Genomic DNA, 26,976 nt, shown 5'->3' on the forward strand with positions numbered 1-26,976 from the left:
TCCCTTTACCTTTTGGCGGCCGCTCAAAACAGCAGGATGAAGCTGGAGCTCAGCTGAGCTGGCGGGCTGACCACGATGCGGCTCTGCAGGGCGAGGGGAGGCAGGGAATCCTCGGGGCTCAGGTGGGGGACAGGGCGGTCCCATGGGCCACATCCAGCCCACGGACCAGAGTTGTTCTACCTGCCTGACTCTTTAACATCCGGTTCTCTACCGGCATCTAATTTTAGCAACCGGTTCTAGCGAACCAGTGCGAACTGTCTGCAGCTCACCACTGCATCTTCTGCTGGAAAGTAAAACTCTAAACGTTCTGCCAAATTTGTCAAGTGTTCACCGATGACGTTTGTTAGAGATGTAACATTTAAGGTCTTTGCCTGCATCGGCGATGATTGTTGCTAATTTGTGAAATGTCATAAACAATCTCTTGACGCTTGACTCTTCCATGCTTCTAGCTTTTGTTTCTGTCTGTCGATCTTATTTGCCATTGTAAGTCTCAAAGCCATCCTTCCCTGCACAGAGGTGTTGAAATAATTAAAGATGGCAAAGATATCAGCCAAATAAGCCAGCTTGGCTATCCAGTCCACATCTCGGAACAATTGTGACCAATTTGTTTTTTTGTCCTGAAGAAACTCGGCAACTTGATTTCGGAGCTCAAATACTCTTAACAGGACTTTTCCCCTTGATAACCAACGTACATCGGCATGCAGATAGGAGCTGTTTATGATCAGCTCCCATATCATCACATAATGCAGCGAATAGTCTACAATTTATAGCATTCACCTTTACATGGTTCACAATTTTCAAGACCTCATTGAGTACACTGTTTAGTTCTACTGACATTTTTTTTTGTTGCAAGACTTTCTCGGTGAAGGAAACAGTGCATCAACTTGCATTTGGGTGCAAGCGCCTTAATCTGGGTAACCACTCCAGAATGCCGTCCTGTCATTGTGGCAGCGCCATCAGAACATATGCCTACAGAAAACTTGAAATCCAATCCACATTTGTTGTTAATGTAGTCACTCACAGTCTTGAACACTTCAGAAAAGACGGTTACTCACCTTTGTAACTGTTGTTCTTCGAGATGTGTTGCTCATATCCATTCCAGTCAGGGTGCGTGCACCGCGTGCATGTTCGTCGGAAGACTTTTTTACCCTAGCAACACTCAGTGGGCCAGCAGGGCGTCCCCTGGAGTGGCGCCGCCATGGCGTCGGTTATATACCCCTGCCGGCCCGCCGCTCCTCAGTTCCTTCTTGCCGGCTACTCTAACAGTGGGGAAGGAGGGCGGGTTTGGAATGGATATGAGCAACACATCTCGAAGAACAACAGTTACAAAAGTGAGTAACCGTCTTTTCTTCTTCGAGTGATTGCTCATATCCATTCCAGTTAGGTGATTCCCAAGCCTTACCTAGGCGGAGGGGTCGGAGTGAGATGTGGTAGCGTGCAGAACCGCTGAGCCAAAGGCTGCATCATCTCTAGACTGTTGGACCAGAGCATAGTGCGAAGCAAAGGTGTGGACCGATGACCAGGTCGCTGCGTGACATATCTCCTGGATAGGCACGTGGGCCAGGAAGGCGGCTGATGAAGCCCGAAGGGACATGAGCCAGGTCATAGCATGTGCGTATGCACGCCGTTACCCAAGAGGAGATCCTCTGGGAGGAGATTGGTAGACCTTTCATCCGTTCAGCGACTGCCACTAACAGCTGGGGGGATTTCCGGAAGGGCTTTGTCCGCTCAATATAAAAAGCGAGCGCCCTACGGACATCTAAGGAGTGCAACTGCTGCTCCCATCGAGAAGAGTGAGGCTTCGGAAAGAAGACCGGGAGGAAGATGTCCTGGTTGGCATGGAAAGCCGACACTACCTTAGGGAGGAACGCCGGATGAGGTTGCAACTGCACCTTGTTCTTGTGGAAGACAGTATACGGTGGGTCCACCGTAAGCGCTCGAAGTTCAGAGACCCTTCTGGCCGATGTAATGGCCACCAGGAAGACTGTCTTCCACGACAGGTACAGGAGTGAGCAAGTCGCCAATGGCTCAAAAGGCGGATGCATAAGTCTGCTTAGGACTAAGTTGAGGTCCCAGGTGGGGGCAGGGCGGCGTCCTGGGGGGTAGAGGCGCTCCAGGCCCTTAAGAAATCTAGTAACTAAGGGATAGGAAAACATGGAGTGGCCACTTTCTCCGGGATGGAATGTGGAGATAGCCGCCAAGTGCACCCTCAGAGAAGATATCGCCAGGCCCTGTTGTTTAAGAGACCAGAGGTAGTCCAAAACAGCGGGGATCGAGACCTCAGAAGAAGTAACATTCTGCGTTGTACACCAGCAGGAGAAACGTTTCCACTTGGCCAGGTACGTTGAACGAGTGGAAGGCTTTCTGCTCCTTAGGAGAACATGCTGTACCGGAGCGTAACAGCGTAACTCCGATCTGTTCAGCCATGCAGGAGCCATGCCGTGAAGTGAAGGGCCTGCAGGTCTGGGTGGCGAAGACTGCCGTGGTCCTGCATTATGAGGTCTGGAAGGAGTGGTAGGGTAACTGGGCTGGCCATGGACAGGTTGAGCAGTGTGGTGTGACAGGCATGAATGGCTTCATCGCAGTGTTGACAAGTTAGATCTGCTTTGTGGTGTCTGTGAGCTGTGAGAATTTGGTGGAGGGCTCGTCCAGGTAGGTGCCCCCATTTTTTGTGCATCCACGTTAAAAAGGGGTCCCGGGGGTCAGTGAGGGTAGCAGAAGACACCTCGGGGCTACTGGGGGTCTCGGCCTTAAAGATCCGAAGACGTTGGTCGAGGGTGGTATGGAGTGGATTCCTGTCTGGTCAGTGGCAGGGACAGTGGGTAACAAACCAGGGTAATTTAGTTTTAGGCATGAGGGTGAAGACTTGCTCCCATAGGTCCTTGTGCGCGTGCAGCTGTCCCTCATGAGTGAGGATGGATACCCCGTAAGCAGACTCAATACCGAGGACAACCCGAGTGCAAGGATGAGCCCAAGTGGGGTGGGAGGCGGCTAAAAATATCCCCTGAACTTCGGCTAATTGGGCCGAAACATGGCTAGGGAGAAGGTCAGCTCGGAACATTTCACACTGCTGGCAGAGAATACCAGTGCAGGGGGAGGGGGCTGTGCCCCCGTCGGACACGATCCATGGGTCAAACACACTGAGCTCAGCTGGGCTGGGATCTTCTTCAGCTGTGGGACTTGAGCAGAAAGCCCACTGACCAAAGGCCTCCTGTGCTGTGAACACTAGCTTCTTCCAGGTGGCTGATGACCCGTGAAACTGTGAAGCTGGAGTTGTCACGGAGTGTGGGGGAGTCTAGCCCTGCACCCCTCTTCCTGGGACCCACAGTGACTCTTAGCCAGCCAGTAAAACAGAAGGTTTATTGGACAACAGGAACACAGGTTACAGCAGAGCTTGCAGGCACAGTCAGAACCCCTCCACCGAATCCTTCTGGGCTTTCAGGGTGCTTGGATCCTAGCTAGGATACCTTGAATTCCGCCCACACAGCCCCAAGCCCAAACTCAAACTGCTTCCGTCCTGCCACTCTCTTCCTTTGTCCCCTTCCCGGGCAAAGGTGTTGACCTTTCCCCTCCCTTACCTAACTCAGGTTACAGGCCCTGGCATCGTCCATCCCCTAAAGTCCTCCCCTGCTCTCCCACTCCCACACAGACAGTCCCTACTGCATCACAGGAGTAAACGACAGCCAGGGACTGAGCTGTACATGGGGGCCCTGGAGCTTGTCATGAGCCAATTTAGCCCAAGGGGCGGCCAGTTTGACTCCAAGGAGCATGTGTCCCACCGATCTGTACCGGTACTCCGGACCATTAAAGGTGTGGGCACTGTGATACACCTGGTGGTTTTCCTGGGCGATGACGGCACTTACACTGTGAGTTGTGACTGACAATGTGATAAGAACTGGGTCTTTGGGGTCCCACCGATGTAGGATTGGGTTAGAATGGGGCCATGCTGTTAAACCGCTTACTGCCTGATCAGCTTCCTCGGTCCAGAGTAGCCTTTTGCTTTTCGCGAATTGCTGAACAACGAAAAGAGCATTAAGCAAGTTGGCCGGGAGGAAAGCTCGGTGGTAAAAATTGAACCCCCAAAACTGAAATGAGACTGATGGCAGTAGGCAGCTCTTTGCTCTGCTAACCTCCCACCCGTCATTATGTAGGGCCTGAAGGACCTGATCGGTGACGGTTTGAACGGTGCCGGAATTGGGGCCACAGATGAGAATATCATCTATGTAATGAACGACCTCGAACCCGGGGTGGGGTGAAACGACTTGAAGGGTCCGACTTAGGGCCTCAGTAGCGCAGGCAGATGAATTCCGGTACCCTTGGGGGCAGACCCGCCACTGATACTGGGCGCCCTCGTACGCAAAATTGAGAAGTCCTTGTGGGTCATAAAGGGGTATCTGACAGAACATGTCTTTAAAGTCGAGGGTACATGCCCACTTGGCCTGCTGGTTAAGTAGGACACGTTCGATTGTGGGTAGATCCCACTGGCTTACAAATGCAATAGCTTCGATATGTTGGTTAGCTGACTGGTAGTCGATAACGATATGGAACTCATGAGGCTTGTGGGGCTTTGGAATGCCCCATGCGCTAGATAGATATCGACTGGTGGTAACATGACAGATATGTCGAGCGCTTTTGAGTTGAGCTAGGAGTTGACTAATGGAGGCCTTTTCCTGGGGGGGAGTGGGGATAGGTTGGTATTTCCACGGGGTTGGGTTACTTGCCCTGGGTTCGTGAGGATTAACGATTGAGGCGATAGGTAGGGTGTGAATGATAACTGGGGCTAATTTGAAAGTTTTTAACTCACCCACCCCAAGGATGGCCTGATCTCCCAAGAGGGCAGTAAACTGGACGGGGGTGCCCCGAAGGATAGCCTTTACCTTGGCTTCGGGCCGGGACTCGATACTGTTGAGCCCCTGGGCATGAATGATGCGACCTGTACGCTTATGGGGTATGGATGGGGGAATGATAGATACCTGGGCACCTGTATCTAATAAAAACTGGACCTCCTGATTGTCAAGGGTAACTAGAGGAAAATACGGCCTGGAGTTATCAGACCGGGTGTTGGCCGCCATTACACACCTGGTCTTACATCGTTTTCCTGATGTGGGCCCTCTGGATGGTCCTCCCACCCCAAGGTTATGGCCAGCTCTTTTTGTTGTGCGGGGTTTAATTTGCAGGTGGCATCCTTGCTAAGCCCCCCTTTATTGAGTAGGAACCCGAAGATTTTTCGTTCTATATAAGATCTTTTGGGATACTTGGGCTTAGCCTCGGGGGCTACTGCGCATGTGGCCACTATGGGTTGGGGGCTAGGCCACTTCAAGTGATCCATAGCCTGGAACAGTGAGGTGACCGGTCGGCCTTGAAAACCTCGCATCCATAACAATGTACTTGTGTCTCCGAGGGGACTACTATTGAGTGCTATGTCTACTACTTGTTCATGTATGAGGATACCAGCAGGGTCAATGATGTAGCAATAGGCCTGAAATGGACGTAATTGTTGCTGTGCTTGCGTCAAACCCAGTGGTATTTGTACAGGATCCCACCAGATGAGGGATGCCCCCGCCATGGTATAGATTAAACTGTGGGGGGTAGAAATATCCTTTGGGGGAAGCTGGAATGCTTGGGGGCTGTTCTGCACTTGTAAGTATGCGGCTGCCGGGACGGAAATGGGCCAGACCGGGGTGGTAAGAAGTACTCTGCGGACAGTTCCTCTAGACCAGGAGGCACTTCGGGAGAGTAGGGTTGCCTCCTCCTGGTCGATCAGTTCCTGGCCGAGTTCTAGGATGAGCCATCCTAACCAAGCGAACACCGGCTCATTTGGTTCTCGGCTGGTGTCACTAATGAACTCCTTCATCTCCGCTTTGCTGCAGGTACGCCATTCGTAGGTGATATTCTGTGCTCCAGTTGGGTCCACTTTAGTACATGTTAACTGCACTGGCATGGCCTCAACAGGGCTAGGGTTTGGTTTTTCTGGGTTCACCTCGAGGGGTGGGGGTGGTAGAGCTGGGTATAAACTGGGAGCTAACGGGTATGGTGGAGGGGAGGATTCGGGGGTTTCAGGTGGTGGTTGGGCCGCATCGGGAGCCTTGGGGGTCTCAATTATCTCCCGGGTGGTGGAGGTTAGAGCCCCCACAAAAATAATTAATTTATCCAGGGCCAGACCTAGGATTTTATGATAGGCACTGGCAACGGCTTCTGGCTTATACTGGTCGGGGCAAAGCTTTTTAGATACTTTCCCGTCCTCTAATTCCTGAATAAGCTGAATTACCAGTTCATGTGCGGGGCCCCTGCTCGGGAGCCTTGGGTTAATGGTGGGTGGATAGGTGCCCCCGACCGCTTTTAAGACCTTTTGGGCATCCTTCCACAAGCGCGCTGGATCAGTCCCAGCACCGGCTCCCCCGGACTTGGTGCAAGTCGGTCGATAACTGGCCTCTGTGGGGGTTAGCCGAAGGCCCATGTGACATGTTAAAAGACAGCCTGCAGCACCGATGGATAGGATAACGGTATAGGTTTGGCTCGAGTACCTGACTCCAATAATACAATTCCAGCTAATTGCCTCAGGGTGCCCCCGATCGAGCAAAACATGATGTTGGAGATGATTAAACTCATCATCGGGGGTTTTGTCAGTAGCCTTGGTTCGCCATGGACAATTAAAATGTGTGGGTGGCGGAGAAAAATTTCCCTCACCCCATCCTGTTCATGACGCCATGACCAAGACAAATGAGGTTCGAGTAAGTGTTTAATGGGGGGGAGGAACAACGGAATGCAAAAGAGTGGAACTTAAAGCCAAATGGCTGTTTATTATTTTTGACTGGATTAGTAACGGGGGATGAGTTACAACTTGGACCGGGAAAGGGTAATTCATCAACTAAAGATATCAGAATAAAAAAAACAAAAACACACACACAACTTTATACTGAGCAAAGGAGGGAACAAAGGGGAAGAGACTAGGCAAAATGGAATATTTACAAAATTAAAATGCACATACCACACTTCAGATGCAACTGACCAGCAGCACAGACACCAAGCGCATGGCAAATTGGTGGGATGTGACTCTGACACGACAAAACACGAGCCGGCGAAATCCGGAGGAGACCCTGGCTGATAGGGTGATCAGGCCTCTCAGCTAATACGGGGGCACTCCTACCGTTTTGGCGCAGGACACAGTTTTATCTGGAGACCCTTACTCGTGTCAGTGTTGGATTGGTTCCTAGCTCCTTTGCCTTCCAGGTTCCGGGCTAGTGCCCTTTACGTCAGCAGGGGCTGCACCCGACACACCACTCCTTTGCTCATCACACGCTTGCATTGTAGCACATGGCTCTGTTCTGACTGATAATCAGCCAGACCGGAAATCTGAGCGTGGGTTTAAGGTTGCGACAAGTCTCACTGCTCTGAGTTCCTTTATATCTGTCTCCTAGGTGGTGCCCCCAACCCAGGTCTAACGTGTCCGTTACTAAGGTCATGGATGGTTGAGGGGTGCTGAAATTCCATTTATGACAAACTGCTGTCACGTGTTTATTACAGAATGTCAAAATAAATTGCACCACAATTTTGCCTTAAATGATGCAGATTTTTTGTAATGATTATAAAAAGTAAATTGTTCTAAAAATTGGAATTTTTTAAACCACTTCACTGTTTTTAGAACTTGGAAAGATATAATTCAAGTTATTTTTATGTCAGGATATTACTGCTTTCTGAAAAACGTTTAACAGAAAAACTGCTCAGAGCACTAGGTGTTCGATAGAAGTAAATTTTAAAGAGAGGCTCAAACTAAGTGATAGATGACGAGGACAACTTAAACAGCAGGTGTCGCTAAACTTGCATTGTGTTTTCCCGCAAACTACTGCAGTCGTGTGTTCCCCCTGCCCCCCCATCCAATTCTGCCTGCAATAAAGTACATTTTACCTGCTCCCACTATTATGGCAGCGGGTCCTGTGGGACCCACGGGATCCCACTCTCACTACAGCACTCTAGCGAACAGGGCCGGCTCCAGGCACCAGCGCAGCAAGTAGGTGCTTGGGGTGGCCAATGGGAAGGGGCAGCACGTCTGGCTCTTTGGCGGCGAGTCCCTCAGTCCCTCTCAGAGGGAAGGACCTGCTGCAGAATAATGAAGCGGTGGTGGTAGAAGTGCTGATTGCGGCTCCTCCCAACCCCTGGAGCTGGCCCTGGAGCTGGCCCTGCTAGCAAACATCGCTATTCGCTGTAGATCCTGTTTGAAATCCACATAGAATTCCATGATGACATCTTTAATATGCCAAGCAATGCATGCAGTTAACCGGATAATGCCAGCAACTGCATTGTGGCTGAAATCGTTCTGAGACTGAAACAATGTAGAAGATTAAACTTTTTTTTGCTTCCATGTCGGTGCTCTTGCTGACTATCAGTGTATGAAATCATGACTTGGGTACACCTGCCATGATCTCACTCTGGACTACTGCATTAATAGGCTGTGCATATTCAAATACACAGTCCTTGCTTCTCTAGCTGGTAGGAAGAGCAACATTTGGCTACGTGTCCATGAATGTGCTGTACAGAGAACATGGATTAATTAATTTTTGTAGTAATGATTCCATGCTGCACCCCCCGCCTCCTTGGCTCCTCCAGGTGCGCCGCAGCCATGCTGCGCCTCCCCCGCCCCGTGCTCCTCCAGCCACATCCTGCATCGTGCCTCACTCCTCCAGCTGCACCACGGCAGTGTTGTCCCCCCTCGCTTTTTTTTTGCTTGGGGCAGAGGCAAAAAATTTAGAGCTGGCCCTGCGCTCCCTGCCCCAGCTCACTTCTGCTCCGCCTCCACCTCCCTGGGCCTGAGCGCGCCGCCGGTTGCTTCTCCGTGCTCTGGGGTGGAGGTGAGCCCTTGCGCCCCTCCCTCCTCTTTGGGCGCCTGAGGCAAGAGCCTCACTCGCCTTGTCCTTCTTACGGCACTGGAACGTTTGATGGCTTTGAATAGGAACTACGCTGACCTGAACTAAGAGACAAAGGCTGTTTCTGTTGGTCATTACTCAGTTTATTGCACGCACTGGAACTGGTGGCGGCATTACCTTCATGTAAGTTCTTAACCGAGGAGTCTGAGGTATTTGCACTACTGTCAGCACATTCATTATAATTCACTTTGTCTGCTCCTTTTCTTATCTTAACAATGAACCAATCCATATTTTAAAATTAAAAAGGGGTATCATACGACTGAATTAAAAAGTAAAGCCACGGGCTTGTTATGCTGTTTCAGTAGAGTACATGCGACAAAGATTCTAAACACCGTAGACACTGCGCTGGGCACGCCTGACGCGGCTGCTTATATAGGTCAAAGAATTTTCTAGAACAGTAGTTGGAGGAGGAGGGGAGGACCAGTGGTAATGTGGCGCCGCAGCAGTGGGGACGCATGCTGCGAGTGAACATGGGCTTTCCATACATTTCTACAACATCTATATTATGCAATTTGGCACTTATAGCATAATACAAGAATCAATACTTTAAAACTAAAAGAGCATATCATGCGATTAAATTAAAACGCAAAGCCGCTGGTTTTTTGAGACATTAGGGTATGCCTGGGCACACCTGGCAAGCCCCGTACGCATGCCTATGATCCTTTCCCTGCAGTCTGCAGTTCAGCTCAGTCAATTTGGACGTTATGTCAGTAAGGAACCCGAAGTCCAGCAGCCATGCATTGTCTGACAGCTCATAGACTCATAGACTCTAGGACTGGAAGGGACCTCGAGAGGTCATCGAGTCCAGTCCCCTGCCCTCATGGCAGGACCAAATACTGTCTAGACCATCCCTAATAGACATTTATCTAACCTACTCTTAAATATCTCCAGCGATGGAGATTCCACAACTTCCCTAGGCAATCTATTCCAGTGTTTAACTACCCTGACAGTTAGGAACTTTTTCCTAATGTCCAACCTAAATCTCCCTTGCTGCAGTTTAAGCCCATTGCTTCTTGTTCTATCATTGGAGGCTAAGGTGAACAAGTTTTCTCCCTCCTCCTGATGACACCCTTTTAGATACCTGAAAACTGATATCAGGTCCCCTCTCAGTCTTCTCTTTTCCAAACTAAATAAACCCAATTCCTTCAGCCTTCCTTAGGCCATAGGTCATGTTCTCAAGACCTTTAATCATTCTTGTTGCTCTTCTCTGGACCCTCTCCAATTTCTCCACATCTTTCTTGAAATGTGGTGCCCAGAACTGGACACAATACTCCAGTTGAGGCCTAACCAGCGCAGAGTAAAGCGGAAGAATGACTTCTCGTCTCTTGTTTACAACACACCTGTTAATGCATCCCAGAATCACGTTTGCTTTTTTGCAACAGTATCACACTGTTCACTCATATTAAGCTTGTGGTCCACTAGGACCCCTAGATCTCTTTCTGCCATACTCCTTCCTAGACAGTCTCTTCCCATTCTGTATGTGTGAAACTGATTGTTCCTTCCTAAGTGGAGCACTTTGCATTTATCTTTATTGAACTTCATCCTGTTTACCTCAGACCATTTCTCCAATTTGTCCAGATCATTTTGAATTTTGACCCTGTCCTCCAGAGCAGTTGCAATCCCTCCCAGTTTGGTATCGTCCGCAAACTTAATAAGCGTACTTTCTATGCCAACATCTAAATCGTTGATGAAGATATTGAACAGAACCGGTCCCAAAACAGACCCCTGCGGAACCCCACTTGTTATATCTTTCCAGCAGGATTGGGAGCCATTAACAACTACTCTCTGAGTACGGTTATCCAGCCAGTTATGCACCCACCTTATAGTAGCCCCATCTAAATTGTACTTTCCTAGCTTATCTATAAGAATATCATGTGAAACTGTATCAAATGCCTTACTAAAGTCTAGGTATATCACATCCACCGCTTCTCCCTTATCCACAAGGCTCGTTATCCTATCAAAGAACGCTATCAGATTAGTTTGACACGATTTGTTCTTTACAAATCCATGCTGGCTATTCCCTATCACCTTACCACCTTCCAAGTGTTTGCAGATGATTTCTTTGATTACCTGCTCCATTATCTTCCCTGGCACAGAAGTTAAACTAACTCATTGCACACTTCATTCCTTGATTTTAGAAAAGTGATGATTTTGGGCATTAGATTCAAAAATATTTGCAGGGCTTTCCCCTTGCTTAACCACCTCACATCTGCATGGAGGAGCAGCTCACTATAAGCAGCATCCACTTCAAGTAAAGTTTTAAACAGGCAGTGCTGGAGGGCTCTTGCTCGAATCAAGTTTCCAATTCTGACAATGATTTTCATTACATGTGAGAAGTCCAGAACTTTACTCGCTAGTACTTACTGGTGGATTATACAGTGGTAATTCACAAATGAAGGAAAATCTGGATCATTTCTACAAAATCCAACAAAGCCTGCATGTGTGCTAAGTGTGGCAGGTGCACCATCCATTGTGATTGAAACAAGTTTCTTGATTTTCTTGATTTGGAGTGATTTTCTCAAGCATGTACTTTTTGAATTCATTGTAGATATCTTCGCCTCTTGTTCTCTCTTTAAGGGGCAAAACGGTCAGATGGTCCTCTTTAGTTGTTGCATACTTAAAAACCATTAAAAAAAAACAACTACCTATGCTGTGTCGGTCATGTCAACTGATTCATCAAAGTGCAATGGAAAACATTCACAGTCATTCAAATCCTGCTGTAGTTGCTGAAAGACGTCTTTGGACAAAGATTCCACTCGTCTTGCTATTGTGGAAGCACCGAGAGATATGTTCGAGATTGCCATCATTATTTCCTCTTTGTTTTTAAAGTCTTTAAATAAGGAGTCCGTTGCCACAATCATTGCTTCTTTAAATACTTCTCCATCTGCAAACAATTTCTTGTGTTTGCTAGCAGGTGGCAAACATGAAATGATGCTTCAGTAGAGGCCTTCCCTTTTGCTGCTGGTTTAGTAAAACATGACTGTTGAGCTTTCAAAATGGCCTTGAATTCATTAACTCCCTTTGTACAGAGCGTGCTAGTCAAGCGGAAACTGTCCTTGAATTTCCTATGCCTTGTTTTGCTATCCCTTTCTAAATTCCCCTTTTTACTTATTGATATACTTGTGTGACATAAAAGACATACGCACTTACCTTTCACTGTTGCAAGCAGAAATTCACTTTCCAATTCCAAAGGGAAGTTGTTTCTTTTTAGATGGCCTGGGTTCATCACTCATTGTCAATGCTAGCTAGCTAGGCATGTGTTTTATTATAAAAAGAGAATACTAGCTACTAGCTACCACTGTCATCTATAGGAAACACTTCCGAGCGGTAGACATGTGCACCATGCACAATAAGCTTTTTTCTTTTTTTTTCAGTTCTGCACTTGCAACCAATAAGAAGTGCCATTTTAAATGTAGTTATGAAGCTGTCACGTTGAGGGGGTCAACTCATCAGGCCTAGCTAGCAACGTGACTGGTTTGAAAGGGTCTGGTCTGATGTGATCATGCATGCCACTCTATTTGATGCCTAACTTTAGCTTAAAAAAAAAGAAAAAAACAAGATGGGGGAGTGAAATCGACTGTCAGAGGCTTCATGATTGACCAATCAATCACAATCTACCGGTTGGTGACCACTGCTCTACTGCAAGTGTCTTTCATGCCCAATAACTCGTAATGTAGAAACTGGTCCTTAAGCGCCAGAGGATTCTAAAGGCCCTACCTACGTACAGCTGTCTGTAAGAAAGACATGTTCAATTCAGACTTCAGACCAAAATCCTGCCATGTGAGCTTCTCTAGCCAAACTGTGCAAATCTCACAATTATACAGTTTCATACCATGAATGAAATTCTAACACTCTCAACATCAGATCACAAGAATTATGGTCAATGGAAAATAAAACAAAGGAGGAAGATTCCAGGATTTTGACAAGTATACAACATTTTGTCCTATCACAGTTTAAAGTGATTATCAAATTCAATTAAAAAAGACACTTGCTCTGGTGGTGGCCACACGCTCTCAGGCTCTAGGTGGCAGGACTCTTCTTCCCAGCATCGCCCCTACCTTGTCAGGGTTATGATCCCCCTCTAAGTCTGGCCTGTAGAGCCTCTTGGCTGAGGCGTCTCCCTGTGCTGGGCCCACTGCCCAGGGTCCCCCTTGCTCTCTCCAGCTGCTCACCATACCCAGCTCTGGACTGCTCCAGCTCCAGCTCCACTCTGTCTCAGCATGGCTGCTGCTGCTGCTCTTCCCCCAGCTCACTGGGCTGCTTTTCTGGCCCCTCTGTCTCTGGTCGCTGCAGCTCTGCTCCCAGCACAGGATCTGCAATCCCTGGGCTGTGCTCTGGCTTTAGAGCTGCAGCTCTGCTCCCAGCAGCTCAGCTTGGGCCCCTGCTCTCTCCTTAGCTCGGCCCCACTCTGTCTGACTCAGGCAATTCCAGCTCAGACAGAGGATGGGACCCCCCTGCTCTCCTGACTCCTTGATTAGCCTGCCCGCCCTGTCAATCAGGCTGAGCTGGAGCATTGGCCTCTCCCCATTGCCCCGGGGACTGTCAGTCTCAGGGTCCTGATTTCCCATTGACCCTTCCCCTTTTGGTACTGGGAGCTAGCCAACCAAAACACCTCCACTGAATGTTTGTAAGGAGATAAGTCCCAATACTCTTGCAAGTACTTTCCCAAACAAAAGTGAGGGTTCCGGTTCCTTCACTGCAGGCCCACCTCAGTCAGCTCTAGGCTCAGCAGCTGTCTCTGCCCAGGCTCCAGTGAAGCCACCAACAGCCTCTGAGGCTCCCTGCTCAATCAAAGTATGGAGAGAGCTCGACGGCAGCATTCTCACTCCTTTGCCCGCCTGCTCCCCCTGCACGAGGAAGTCTCCCTCTCTTTCCCCAAGGCATCATGGGAGTTGTAGTCTCACGGGTAGATTACAGCACACAGGCTTTTCCCATGGAACGCTTCCAATAAAACTCAGAGGCCCCTCTAGTAAAGGGTGCCTACATGTTATTTGACTCAGGTACTTGATCTGCTTTTGTTTCCCCTTGCACTGGGAATCCGTTTTAGCAAATGAGTTACAGCACCAATCTTTAACATTAGCTAAAGATTAGTTCCTTCTTCTCATCCCGCATGTTCAGAACCAAATGCTGGGTGCTCATCCAGCAACTGGAGGAGCCAATGGGGGCCGGGCCTGCCTGCCTTTCCAGCTAGGGAGGCAGAGGGCACACGAGAGGAAGAAGAATATCACTGAAGCTGGGAAGGCATTGCAATGGGATTTGGCATGTTCAGAAATTCAGGATTTCCTGAATGACCAGCTAATGGCCATTCGGAGTGATCTCGAGCACCAGGCGTGGCCCACTGCCCTTACAGGAGTACCATCTGATCTGTGGCCACGGAGACATACTTGGAGATTTTCTGGGTGGAAGTGCGGACGTTCACAGTGCTTCTTCCAAGCACATGGACAGGTTGGAGGGGTGGGGGCTCCCACATACCGAATCCTGCCGGGTCCCTGGGGAGGATGCATGTGGGATTGGGTAATTCACCGAGACATTTGGGAAATTAGACTACCTGGTATGCCTAGTCGATTTTTAGTCAGTGCTCCTGGAATAACACCTGACATTTGGATGGGGATAGGGAGTCTGTCATGGTATAATTCCCCACTCTGAACCTTAGCGTCCAAAAGATGGGGTACCAGCATGAATTCCTCTAAGCTCAATTACCAGCTTAGTACTTGTAGTGCTGCCACCAACTGGGAATTCCAGTGCCTGGTACACTCTGGTCCCCCCCAAAACCTTGCTGGGGACCCCCAAGACCCAGACTCTCTGGATCTTAACACAAGGAAAGTAAACCCTTTCCCTCACTGTTGCCTCTCCCAGGCTTCCCCTCCCTGGGTTACCCTGGAAGATCCCTGTGATTCAAACTCCTTGAATTTTAAAACGGAGAGGAAAATCCACCTTCCCCCCCTTCTCTCTCCCCCTGAGAGAGAGAGTAATCCTAACACTGAGAGAAAATTAACCTCTCTCTCCCCCTTCCCTCCTTTCTCCCCACCAATTCCCGGGTGAATCCAGACCCAGTCCCCTGGGGTCTCACCAGAATAAAAAAACAGTCAGGTTCTTAAACAAGAAAAGCTTTTAATTAAAGAAAGAAAAAACAGTAAAAATTATCTTTGTAAATTTAAGTTGGAATATGTTACAGGGTCTTTCAGCTATAGACACTGGGAATACCCTCCCAGCCTAAGTATACAAGTACAAATTAAAATCCTTTCAGCAAAATACAACTTTGAACTCCTCCCAGCCAAATACACATTTGCAAATAAAGAAAACAAACAGAAGCCTGATTCGCCTTATCTACCTAGTACTCACTATTCTGAACTTATAAGAGCCTGTATCGGAGAGAAACCTGGTTGCAAGTCTCGTCCTTCTGAGCCCCCAGAGTGAACAACAACCAAACACTAACAGCACAGCACAAAAACTTGCCTCCCTCAAGATTTGAAAGTATCCTGTCCCCTGATTGGTCCTCTGGTCAGGTGACAGCCAGGCTCACTGATTTTGTTAACCCTTTACAGGCAAAAGAGACATGAAGTACTTCTGTTCTATTAGCCCTTGACTATCTGTTTATGACACCAGTAGATTCCTGGGGTACCTCCCTGTACGCGAACAGCAGGTGAGGTAAGTACTTGTCCCACTCCTGCGGGTGCTGGTTCATAAATGTTTTTAGCATCATATTTAGTGTCCCGTTGAACCTTTCCACCAGCCCGTTGGACTGGGGGTGATACGCTGAGGCCCAGTTGTGCTGGACCCCACATTTCTGCCATAAGGACCGGAGCAGGGCCGACATGAAGTTGGATCCCTGGTCTGTTAAGACTTTCTTGGGGAACCCTACCCGGCTGAAAATGGTCAACAGCGCATCTGCCACGGTGTCTGCTTCGATAGAGGACAGGCCACCGCCTCGGGGTAGCGAGTGGCGAAATCTACCACCACCAGAATGTATTTCTTCCCCAACCGGGTCACTTTGCTGAGAGGTCCCACTATGTCCATCACCACCTTCTGGAAAGGTTATTCTATGATGGGTAAAGGTCTCAAAGCTGCTTTCCCCTTGTCTCGGGCCTTCCCCACCCTCTGGCAGGGGTCACAGGATTGGCAGTACTGTCGGACATGGGTAAAGACCCCAAGCCAGTAAAAGTTCTGCAGCAGCCTCTACCTGGTGCGCCGGATTCCCTGGTGCCCTGCGAGAGGGATGTCATGGGCCAGGTACAGTAGCTTGTGGCGAAACTTCTGGGGAACCACCAGCTGCCTCCTGATCCCCCACGACTCCACTTCCCCTGGGGGAGCCCATTCTTGGTACAGGAACCCCTTCTCCCACAGGAACCTCTCCTTCCAACCTCTCCTCATGGTCTGTACCGCACTAAGGTCAGCCTGGTCCCGGTGCTTCCGCAAGGAGGGGTCTTTCTGCAACTCGGCCTGGAACTCAGCAGCTGGGGCAGGGATGGGGACCTGCTCTCTCTCGCTGGCTGGGTCTGAGGCCGCAGCCTCTCTGAGCCGTGTCCCTGGGCGTTCCCTCCCCACCGGGTTAGGGTCCTGCGCCTCGGGCAGAGTACCCTCCCCATTGTCAGGGCGCAGTGCCCTGTGCCGACTCTGACTACGGATCACAACCAGGGCACCCCGGGCATTGCTTGGCCAGACCTCCAGGTCCCCCCCCATTAACACCTGTAACCGGACGGACTCACCCCCGCGGTGCCTCCTACTGGTCATCCTCAGGAATTAGCTCAGTCCAGTGTCCAGAGCGCCCTCTGCAGGCCGGTGATCCACCTTTCCAACTACTGGCTCCGTGTCCCTCCCTGGACCCAGTCTCCTTTTACATAGGGTGCTGCCCCCTGGCAGTGACCCCTTGTTCTCCGGGTCTCCCCTCCCTAGGGAACCGCCGCCCTCTATTCCCACCTTGCCTCAGTGTATGGCTACTGCCAGTCATTGTCTAGCCCCACACCCTGGGGCAGACTGCAGTATCAGCCACTCATCCCTGGCAAGGAGGGTTTGGACCTGCTGCCTTGGCCTACCCCTGGGCTGCACCTTGCAACCCCAGTACTAGCTCCCTGCAGCCAGGCCCTTCTCCCTCTACAGGCAGAGGGAGACTCTTTGTGCTCCTGGCTTCTCTGCCTTATATAAGGGCCTGTTGCTCAGTTTGGGGCTTGGCCCCAGCTGCCGCCACTTCCCCCAATCAGCCCAGCCTGAAAGGCTGCTTTCTCCAGCCCCAGCCCTTATCCAGGGCTGTTTTAACCCTTTCAGGGCCGGAGCAGTGGTCCACCCTGCTACACACCTCTATGGGAAAATATGGGTGTTTCCCCACGTCCTTGGGACCCTCCTTGGCCCCCCACTTCAGGTGTACCCTCTCCACGGGCACCTTGAATGGGGTCCTGCCCACACCTGTCAGGGTCAGGTAGGTGTCGGGAACCATCTGATCTGAGGCCACCACCTTGGGCCGGGCCAGCGTCACTTCTGCGCCCGTGTCCCAGTACCCAGTGACCTCCCTCCTATCTACCTCCAGGGAAACAAGGCACTGTCTCCGGAGGGGCAGCCCTGCGCCCACCCTGTAAACCAAAAACTCGGAGCCTGGAGCATCCAGCCTCCCAGAGGAGCTGACCTGGGGCCCTCCTCCCTCCTTTGCAGGTGGTATGCGGCCAGCCCCGCTTTCCTGCGAATGCTGCCCTTTGTCCAGCTGAGTCTCTACCAAGTTAACCCAGTGTGGGGTCGGCCTGCTCAGTCTGTCCTTGAGCCTGGGGCACTGGGACCATATGTGGCCCCTCTGGCCACATTGATAGCAGCTCATGTCCCGTTGGTCCCCTCGAACTGGTCGGTTGTCCCTGACGCTGGATGTTCCCCTTGGGAGGGGGTTCTCCCTATTCCCCCTTTGGGACATCCCAGGATGATTCTCTTTCTGCGTCGCGGCTGGTCCATTCTTTGGGACTCCTCCCTGCCACCCCCTGACCGGCTCTTCACAAAGTCATCGGCCAGCCGCCCTGCATGTCGCGGGTTCTCTGGCTTTTGGTCCCTCAACCACAGCCTCAGGTCGGATGAGCACCGCTCATACAGTTTCTCCAGTACCAGCAGTTTAACTAGGTCCCCCTTCATCTGAGCCCCATCACACCACTTGCTGGCGTATCCCTCCATGCGGACGGCTAGTTGCAGATATGAGACCTCAGGGGTTTTATCCTGACTCCGGAACCTCTCCTGGTACATCTAAGGAGTCAGCCCAAACTCGCGCAGCAGGGCCTGCTTGAATAGTTCGTAGTTCCCTTTCTCCTCCTCTCCCAGCTGGTGGTACAGTGCCACGGCCTTGGGGTCCAGTAAGGGGGTGAGAACCTGGAGCCTGTCTGCCGGAGCTACCTGGTGCAGCTCGCAGGTCATCTCAAAGGCATCCAGGAAGTCGTCCATATCCTCCCCCTCCTTACGCTGGGCCAGAATGCACTTCTCAAAGCTCTGCGCAGTCCTGGGCTCCCCCTCACTCACCGCAGCTGGGGGCTCACTGCCCCTCAGCCTTGCCAGTTCCAGCTCATGATGACGCTGTCTCTCTTTCTCCTCCAGTTCCCGCTGTCTTTGTCTCTTCTCATGTTCTCTCTGTCTCTTTTTCTCCTCCTGGTCATGTTCTCTCTATCTCTCTTTCTCCTCCTGGTCATGTTCTCTCTGTTTCTCACAATCCTCCAGCTCTCTCAGTTTTAGCTCTCTCTCCCATTCCAGCCGCTTCCGCTCCACGGATGCCGAGCACCACCGGGACTTCCACTTCAGCTGTGGAACTTGAGCATAAAGCCCACTGACCAAAGGCCTTCTGTGCTGTAAACACTAGCTTCTTCCAGCTGGCTGATGACCCGTGAAACTGGAGCTGGAGTAAACGACAGCCAGGGAATGAGCTGCACATGGGGGCCTTGGAGCTTGTCATGAGCCATTTTGGCCCAAGGGGTGATGAGTTTGACTTCAAGGAGCATGTGCCCCACCAATCCATACCGGTACTCCGGACCATTAAAGGTGTGGACACTGTGATATACTGGACGGTCTTCCTGGGTGATAACGGCACCTACACTGTGAGCTGTGACTGATAAGGTGATAAGAATTGGGTCTTTAGGATCCCAACAATATAGGATTGGGTTAGAATGGAGCCATGCTGTTAAATCGCTTACTGCCTGATCAGCTTCCTTGGTCCAGAGTAGCCTTTTTGCGAATTGCTGAACGATAGCTAGAGCATTAAGCAAGTTAGCCGGAAGGAAAGCTCAATGGTAATTAAATGTGCCGAGCGTCCTCTGAATTTGTTTTCGGGGGGGATGAACCCCCACCTTAAACTGTGGCTGTAATAAGTGATACGAGGAATGTTGGAGGACTCCCTCCTCAACGTTAAACCCCAAAAACTGAAACGAGACTGACGGCAGTAAGCAGCTCTTTGTTCTGTTAACCTACCACCCGTCATTATTTAGGACTTGAAGGACCTGATCAGTGAGGGTTTGAACAGGGGCGGAATCGGGGCCGCAGATGAGTATATCATCTACATAGTGAATGACCTCAAACCCAGGCTGGGGTGAAACGACTTGAAGGGTCCGACTTAGGGCCTCGGTAGTACAGGCGGGTGAATTTCAGTACCCTTGGGGACAGACTCGCCACTGATACTGGGTGCCCTCATACGCAAAATTGAGAAGCTCTTGTGGGTCAAAAAGAGGTATCTGGTAGAACATGTCCTTAAGGTCAAGAGTACATGCCCACTTGGTCTGCCGGTTAAGTAGGATACGTTCAATTGTGGGTATATCCCACTGGCTTGCAAATGCAGTAGCCTCAATGTGTTGATTGGCTGACCGGTAGTCGATAACCATACGGAACTCATGAGGCCTGAGGCTTTGGAATGCCCCATGCGCTAGATAGGTATCGACTGGTAGTAACACGACAAATACGATGAGTGCTTTTGAGTTGGGCTAAAAGTTGGTTGATGGAAGCTTTCCCTTGGGGAGGCGTGGGGATAGGTTGGTATTTCCACGGGGTTGGGTTACTTGCCCTGGGTTCGTGGGGATTAACAATTAGGGCAACTGGTAGGGCGTGAACAATAACTGGGGCTAATTTGAAAGCCTTCAACTCACCCACTCCAAGGGTGGCTTGATCTCCTAAGAGGGCAGTAAACTGAACAGGAGTGTTACGAAGGATAGCCTTTACCTTGACTTTGGGCCGAGACTCGATGCTATTGAGCCCTTGGACATGTATGATGCGACCGGTACGCTTGTGGGGTATGGATGGGGGAATGATGGATACCTGGGCACTTGTATCTAGTAAGAACTGGACCTCTTGGTTGTCAGGGGTAACTAGGGAAAAATACGGCCTGGAGTCATTAGACCGGGCGTTGGCCACCATTACGCACCCGGCCTTACGCCATTTTCCTGATGTGAGCCCTCTGAACAATCCTCCCACCCCAAGGTTATGGCCAGCTCTTTCTGTTGTGCGGGGCTTAATTTATGGGCAGCATCCTTACTGAGCCCCCCTTTGTTGATCAGGAACCCGAAGATCTTTCGTTCCATATAGGATCTTTCGGGATACCTAGGCTTAGCCCCCGGGGGCTACCACGCCTGCAGCTGCTGTGGGTCGGTGGGTAGGCCACTTTAAGCGATCCATGGCCTGGAACAGTGAGGTGACTGGTTGACCTTAAAAACCTCGCATCCATAATAACATACTTGTGTTCCCAAGAGGACTACGATCAAGTGCTACGTCTACTGCTTGCTCGTGTACCAGGATACCAGCAGGGTCGGTCACATAGCAATAGGCCTGGAATGGACATAACTGTTGTTGTGCCTGTGTCAGACCCAGCGGTATTTGTACAGGATCCCACCAAATGAGGGGTGCCCCCGCAATGGTATAGATTAAACTGTGGGGGGGGGGTGGAAATGCCTTCTTGGGGGAGCTAGAACACTTGGGGGCTGTTCTGCACCTGTAAGTACGCGGCAACTGGGACAGAAATGGGCCAGACCGAGGCGGCAAGAAGTACTCTGCGGGCAGTCCCTCTAGACCAGGAGACACTTTGGGAGAGTAGGGTTGCCTCCTCCTGATCGACCAGTTCCTGGCCGAATTCCAGACTGAGCCGTCCTAACCAAGCAAACACCGGCTCACCTGGTTCCCGGTCGGTGTTGCTAATTAACTCCTTCATCTCTGCTTTGCTGCGGGTACGCCATTCATAGGTGACATTTTGTGTTCCAGTTGGGTCCATTTTAGTGCGTGTTAGCTGCACTGGTATGGCCTCAACGGGGCTAGGATTTGGTTTTTCCGGGCTCACCTCGAGAGGCAGGGATGGTAGAGCTGGGTATAAACTGGGAGCTGATGGGTATGGCAGAGGGGAGGATTCAGGGGTTTTAGATGGTGGTTGGGCCGCATCGGGAGTTTTGGGGGTCTCAATTATTTCTCGGGCAGTGGAGGTTAGAGTCCCCATAACAATAATTAGTTTGTCTAGAGCCAGGCCCAGGATTTTATGATAAGCACTGGTAACGACTTCTGGTTTACACTGGTCGGGGTGAAGCTTTTTAGACACTTTCCCGCCCTCTAATTCTTGAATGAGTTGGATTACTAATTCATGTGCGGGGCCCCCGCTCAGAAGCCTCGGGGGCCTAATAGTGAGTGGACAGATGCCCCTGGCTGCTTTTAAGACCTTTTAGGCATCCTTCCACAAGCGTGCAGGATCGGTCCCAGCTCCGGCTTCCCTGGACTTGGTACAGGTCAGTTGATAACTGGCCTCTGTGGGAGTTAACCGAAGGCCTATATGGCACGTCAAAAGACAACCCACGGCGCCGATGGATAGGTTAACACTATAGGTTTGGCTCGAATAGCCGTGTTGGAGATGATTAACTCATCATCGGGGGTTTTGTCGGTGGCCTTGGTTCGCCATGGACAATTAAGATGCGCGGATGGCAGAGAACAATTCTCACCCAATCCTGTTCGTGACGCCATGACCGAGACGAATGAGGTTCGACTAAGTGTTTAATTGGGTGAGGAACAACTGAATACGACCAAGTAGAATTCAAAAACCAAATAACCGTTTATTATTTCTGACTGGACTAGCAACAAGGATAAATTACAATTTGGGCCGGAAAAGGGCAATTCATCAACTACAGATACTATCAGAATAAAATACATACACAACTTTATACCAGGCAAAGAGGGAAACAACGAGGAAGCAACCAGACTGAACTAACAACAGGAATGATTTACAACTCAAATTGAACAAAGGCAGTTTATCAACCAAGAATACTATCAGCAATTATATACACAACCTTATACCAAGTAGAAAAAGGAAACAGAGGAAAGCAATTATACAGTAATAGACTTTTTCAAAATTAAAATGTGCTTACCACACTCCAAATGCAGCTGACCAGCAGTACAAACACTGAGTCATGACAAATTGATGGGATGTAATCCTAACACGACACAACACGAGCCGGCAAAAAACAGAGAAGAGCCTGGCTGAAAGGGTGATCAGGCCTCTCAGCTAACACGCGGGCACTTCTAACTGTTTTTGGCACGAGACACTGTTTTATCTGAAGACTCTTACTCGTGTCGGTATTGAATTGGTTCCCAGCTCCTGCGCCTATCAGGTTCCGAGCACCCGACACACTAAGAGCTGCACCCGACACACCACTTTTGCTCACAGCAGAAGTAGCGCACAGCTCTATACTTTGCTCATGGCACAATTGTAGCACACGGCCCTGTACTGACCGACAGTCAGCCAGACCGGCAGCCTAAGTGTGGGTTTCGGATTGTAACACGGTCTATTTTATTGTTGCAGGGCAAATGAAGGAGCCATAGTTTAATGGAAATATTCAGCCCCTACAGTGGTCTTGCAGCAGGGAAAGCAGAGTTGATGGGAAGGGAACTGGTTTGGATAGGAACCCCAGTCCCCTTACTTTGCAAAATAATTTGGAGAGGGGAATCAGATCACTCTGTGCCTCAGTTTCCCCTTCTGCGGGGGGTGGGAGATAAGTCTCAGCCTGCTGTGTTGCAGACCTTTCGCATTCTCCCCTCTTGATGTATTTGATTTCCTCCTCCAAACCTCCCTCTCTCTCTCACCTGGAATTCACAGCACTAGGCTCGGGGCTTTTTTCCTGGGGTACATTTCATGATCCCAACTTTAGTTTTGAAACAGACACAGGCAGGCACAAACTCACCCTCAAACAGCAACACCACCGAAAACCACAAAACAAACCCGATATTACAAACCTGCGGGGAATGACAGGGTCAAACACTCACTGCTGGAAGCCCCAGCAGCTGCTCAGGTGGGTGAGGTCCACTGCAGAGATTCCTGTCTCCCACCGGACCAGAAGCTCCCTCAGCATCTCCTCCAGGTAAGTGCTGGGGGCAGGGGAGGGGAAGGAAGGCTGCAAAGCACATGTGCCTTCTCTCCCCTTCCCCGCTCCTGACCTGCAACAGCCCGACTGCCTCTGCCTCAGCCCTCTGCCAGGCAGCATCTCTCGTTGCCTAGCAGCAACAGCTGCTGCTTCTGGGAGAGATGCTGCCCAATCGGCACAGAGCCCTCTCAGCTGCGGGGCCCAATTCGGGGGAATCGGGCAAATCGTCCTAAAGCCGGCCCTGGGGGCAGGTGTTGGGGACGGGTAAATCGCACCAAGTACACGCCCATGCTCATGACCCTGTAAAGGAGCCGCCAACTGATATCCCCGGCGGGCTTTGGAATCAGGCAGAGTAGAGGCTGGCCCACCGGGGCTCCTCCCCCTCCAGAGGTGGCAGGAGGTCTTGCCAGTTTGTATCGAGGCGGGACGTGAGGGTGAGGTATGTAGTAAGTAGAGGCCCTAAGATATAAACCTTGGTATCAAAGGCCCGGTATGAGGCCTGAGGCCTGAACTAAAGTAATGGTCAAGACTCTGCTAACATAAAGCAAAGTGAAGCTGTGAGCCAGAGGCAGGCCCTGCTCACAGAAGCTGGCAAGGAAAGGGCTGATGCTGCAAGAAGATACGTACCTAAAAGGTACTGAACACCAGAGATCAGAACATTCACATACTTGCACATTCCACACAGATAACAAGGAACAGGCTGACACATCCCAATAATAGGGCCAAAAGGGTAATATGATGGGTAGAGTTGTTTTGTTCGAACCAACATGTACAAGGTGAGAGGTGGCACCTTACTATGTAGAGGGGTTGTACCTTGCTATGTAGAAGGGTTGTACCTCAATACATCAGGAGTGATTTGTAACTTGTTTGTACCTGTGTATAAGAATGCATCCCTGGGGCTGTGTCTTTTTCCGGCCGAGGGGGCAGTGGAAAGTCCCGGCACTGACTGAGCTGAGTCCATTGACCGTGGGCACATGTTAGTAGTATGCCTTTTACTAGAGTAACAATCTAGGGGAACAATCGTTGTGTCAAATACGGCAATAAACCTGGCCGACGTGCCTTCGTACCTTATTAGACTCTGTGGAAATTAGGGGTTCTCTTCGGGTCTGCTGTGTCAGCTATTTGCAGAGCTGGGGCAGCACACAGAGGGAACACACGCACGCAGCCGAGTGATACCAACATTGGAGAGAGCAGAGCACCACAGCGGTAGCATCTGACAACAAGGTAGTGAAGAGTGTGGCGCACGAGCATGTACAGATGTTTCCTCAGTGCGGTCTGGAACAGAACTGGCTGCAGATCGTGCAGCCAGCTAGCAGTAAAAGGGCGGGGTGGGGGCCGATAAAAAGGTCCACAGGACCTGAGGTGGAGGGTGGGTGGGGCGTGCCCTCTCGTAGGAGCCGGTTGAGGTAGGCCCGAGCAGCAGGCGGTAAAGCGGCCTTCACTTCCTGAAGTACATGCTGGGGAATACGAGGTCTGGAGAGCCCCATATGCTGAGCGAGTGTCAGGGGATCCAGCCAGTTTCCCCAGTCGTAATCCAGGAGGTCTCTGAACCTGGTGACTTCTGCCAAGACCAGCTCTGGCGCAGTACGGGGGACTCCGCCACCTGCACATGGAGCTGGGGATTGTGTAGCAGGGGCTCCGCGAGGAGATCTGCCCCCTTGGTGGCCGCCACGGACTTGGTCACAGAGAACAGCTTCCAGGTCCGGAGGAGGTCCTGGTAGAAGATCGGCAGCCCAGAGAGGTCTCGTGGAACACCTCTCGGATGGAGATAAAGGAGCTGCCGGTTGTATCGGAGCCCTCAGAAGTGGCACAGGAAGGCGTGCGCCAATACGCTCCACGCCGGACTACCTACACCATAAAGGAGCCTCTGCAGGGCCTGGAGGTGGAAGAGGACCTGAATGCGTAGGGACTTCAGGCCCTGCGCCCCCTCTTCCAGGGGCAGGTGGAGGACCCCTGCAGAGACCCAGTGTATTCCTGGCCAAAAGAACTCCAGAATCGCCGTCCTGAGGTTGGCCAGGAAACCTAGGGCCAGGACCACGGTGTTGAGCCAGTACCAGAGCATGGACAGGACTAGTTGATTGAGCACCAGTGCCCTCCTTCGGAGGGAGAGGCACCAGAGTAGTGTCCATTTCCGGAGCCATTCCGTCACCCTGTCCTCTAAGCCATGCCAGTTCTCCAGCAGAGACGGATGCGTGGCAGAAAGGTAAACGCCGAGATAGAGCAGCGGACCTGCGCTCCACTGGATGGTCTGAAGGGCGGGTGGGAGGGAGCTTGCCTGCCACCCATCCCTGACCACCAGGCCAGAGCTCTTGACCCAGTTGATGCTGGCAGAGGAGGCCACTGAGTAGATGACCTGGCAAGCCTCCACCCACGCCAAGTCGCCCAGGTCCTGGACCATGAGGAGCACATCATCGGCGTACACCAACAGGACCAGCTGCAGTTCCAGAACTTGAAGCACCAACCCCGTCAGCCTCCAACGGAGGAGACAGAGGAAGGGCTTGATCGCCAGAGCATACAGCTGACCCGAGAGGGGACACCCCTGCTGTACTCCTCACCCGAAGCTGACCAGCTCGGTCAAGGTCCAGTTGAGCCTGACCAAATACTGCAGAAGCGTTCAGCACCTGGAGAAAACCCACAAACTGGGATCCGAAGCTGAACGCTTGCAGAGTGCTCAGGAGATACCCATGGTCCACCCTGTCGAACGCCTTCTCCTGATCCAGGGACAAGAGGGTGAACGACAGATCTTACACCCTAGTTCCAGAAGGTCCCAGACCAGATACAGGTTATGAAATATCGTGCGGCCTGGGACGGTGTAGGTCTGGTCCGGGTGGACCACGTCCACCAGCACGGACCCTAGCCGCAGCAAGATGGCCTTCGCTACAATTTTGTAGTCCGTGCTGAGAAGCAAGAAGGGACGCCAATTCCGTAAGTCGCAGAGGTCCCCCTTCAGCAATAAGGCGAGCATGGCCCGCCTGCACGAGAGAGGGAGGACCTTGCCCTGCAAAGACTCAGCCCAGATGGTGACTAGATCTGGGCCGAGGACGTCCCAGAACATGCGGTAGAACTCCACTGTCAGCACGTCCATGCCCGGAGATTTATTGGTGGGCATGCGACGGAGGGCTTCTGAGAATTCTGCCAGAGTGAGAGGCAGCTCTAGCCAATCCCGGTTGCCCACGCTGACCATCGGGAGTCTGTCCCAGAGCACTCTGCGAGCGTTAGTATCGGTCGGATCCAGGGAGAAAGTCGTGTAGAAGGCCCTGGCCCTCCCGCACATCTCCACTGGATCTGTGAGGGGGGTGCCGTCCTCTGCCAGAACGCAGGTGACGTGCTTCTTGGCCCCCCTCTTTTTCTCCAGGGCGTAGAAGAAGCGGGAGCCATGATCCATCTCCCGAAGGAGGTGAATGCGGGATTGAACAAAAGCGCCCCGGGCTCGATGATCCTCGAGGGCCCAGAGCTCCTCCCGCTTCTCCCGGTACGCTCCGCAGAGGGATGTATCCTCGGGGCTGGCGGCCAGATGCCTCTCCAGCTCCAAGACCTTCCATTCCAACTGCTCTATCGCCGCATCCCTCTGTCAGCTGGCGCCCCGGGTGTAGTCACAGCAGAAGAGCCAGGCACGTACCTTCGACAGGTCCCACCACCGCCGTGCTGAAGAAAGGGCACGCCGCTGCCCTCGCCAGACCAGCCAGAACTCCAGGAAGGACGCCACGAATCCCGCATCCTCC

General features: G+C 51.3%; 1 pseudogene; it reads right to left on the reverse strand.

Moving 5' to 3' along the window:
• The window catches only part of LOC115647272, a 55,588-nt pseudogene that overhangs the window by 8,125 nt on the left and 20,487 nt on the right, over positions 1-26,976 (reverse strand).

This window comes from Gopherus evgoodei, chromosome 2, assembly GCF_007399415.2.
Source record: "Gopherus evgoodei ecotype Sinaloan lineage chromosome 2, rGopEvg1_v1.p, whole genome shotgun sequence".
Classification (NCBI taxonomy): domain Eukaryota; kingdom Metazoa; phylum Chordata; order Testudines; family Testudinidae; genus Gopherus; species Gopherus evgoodei.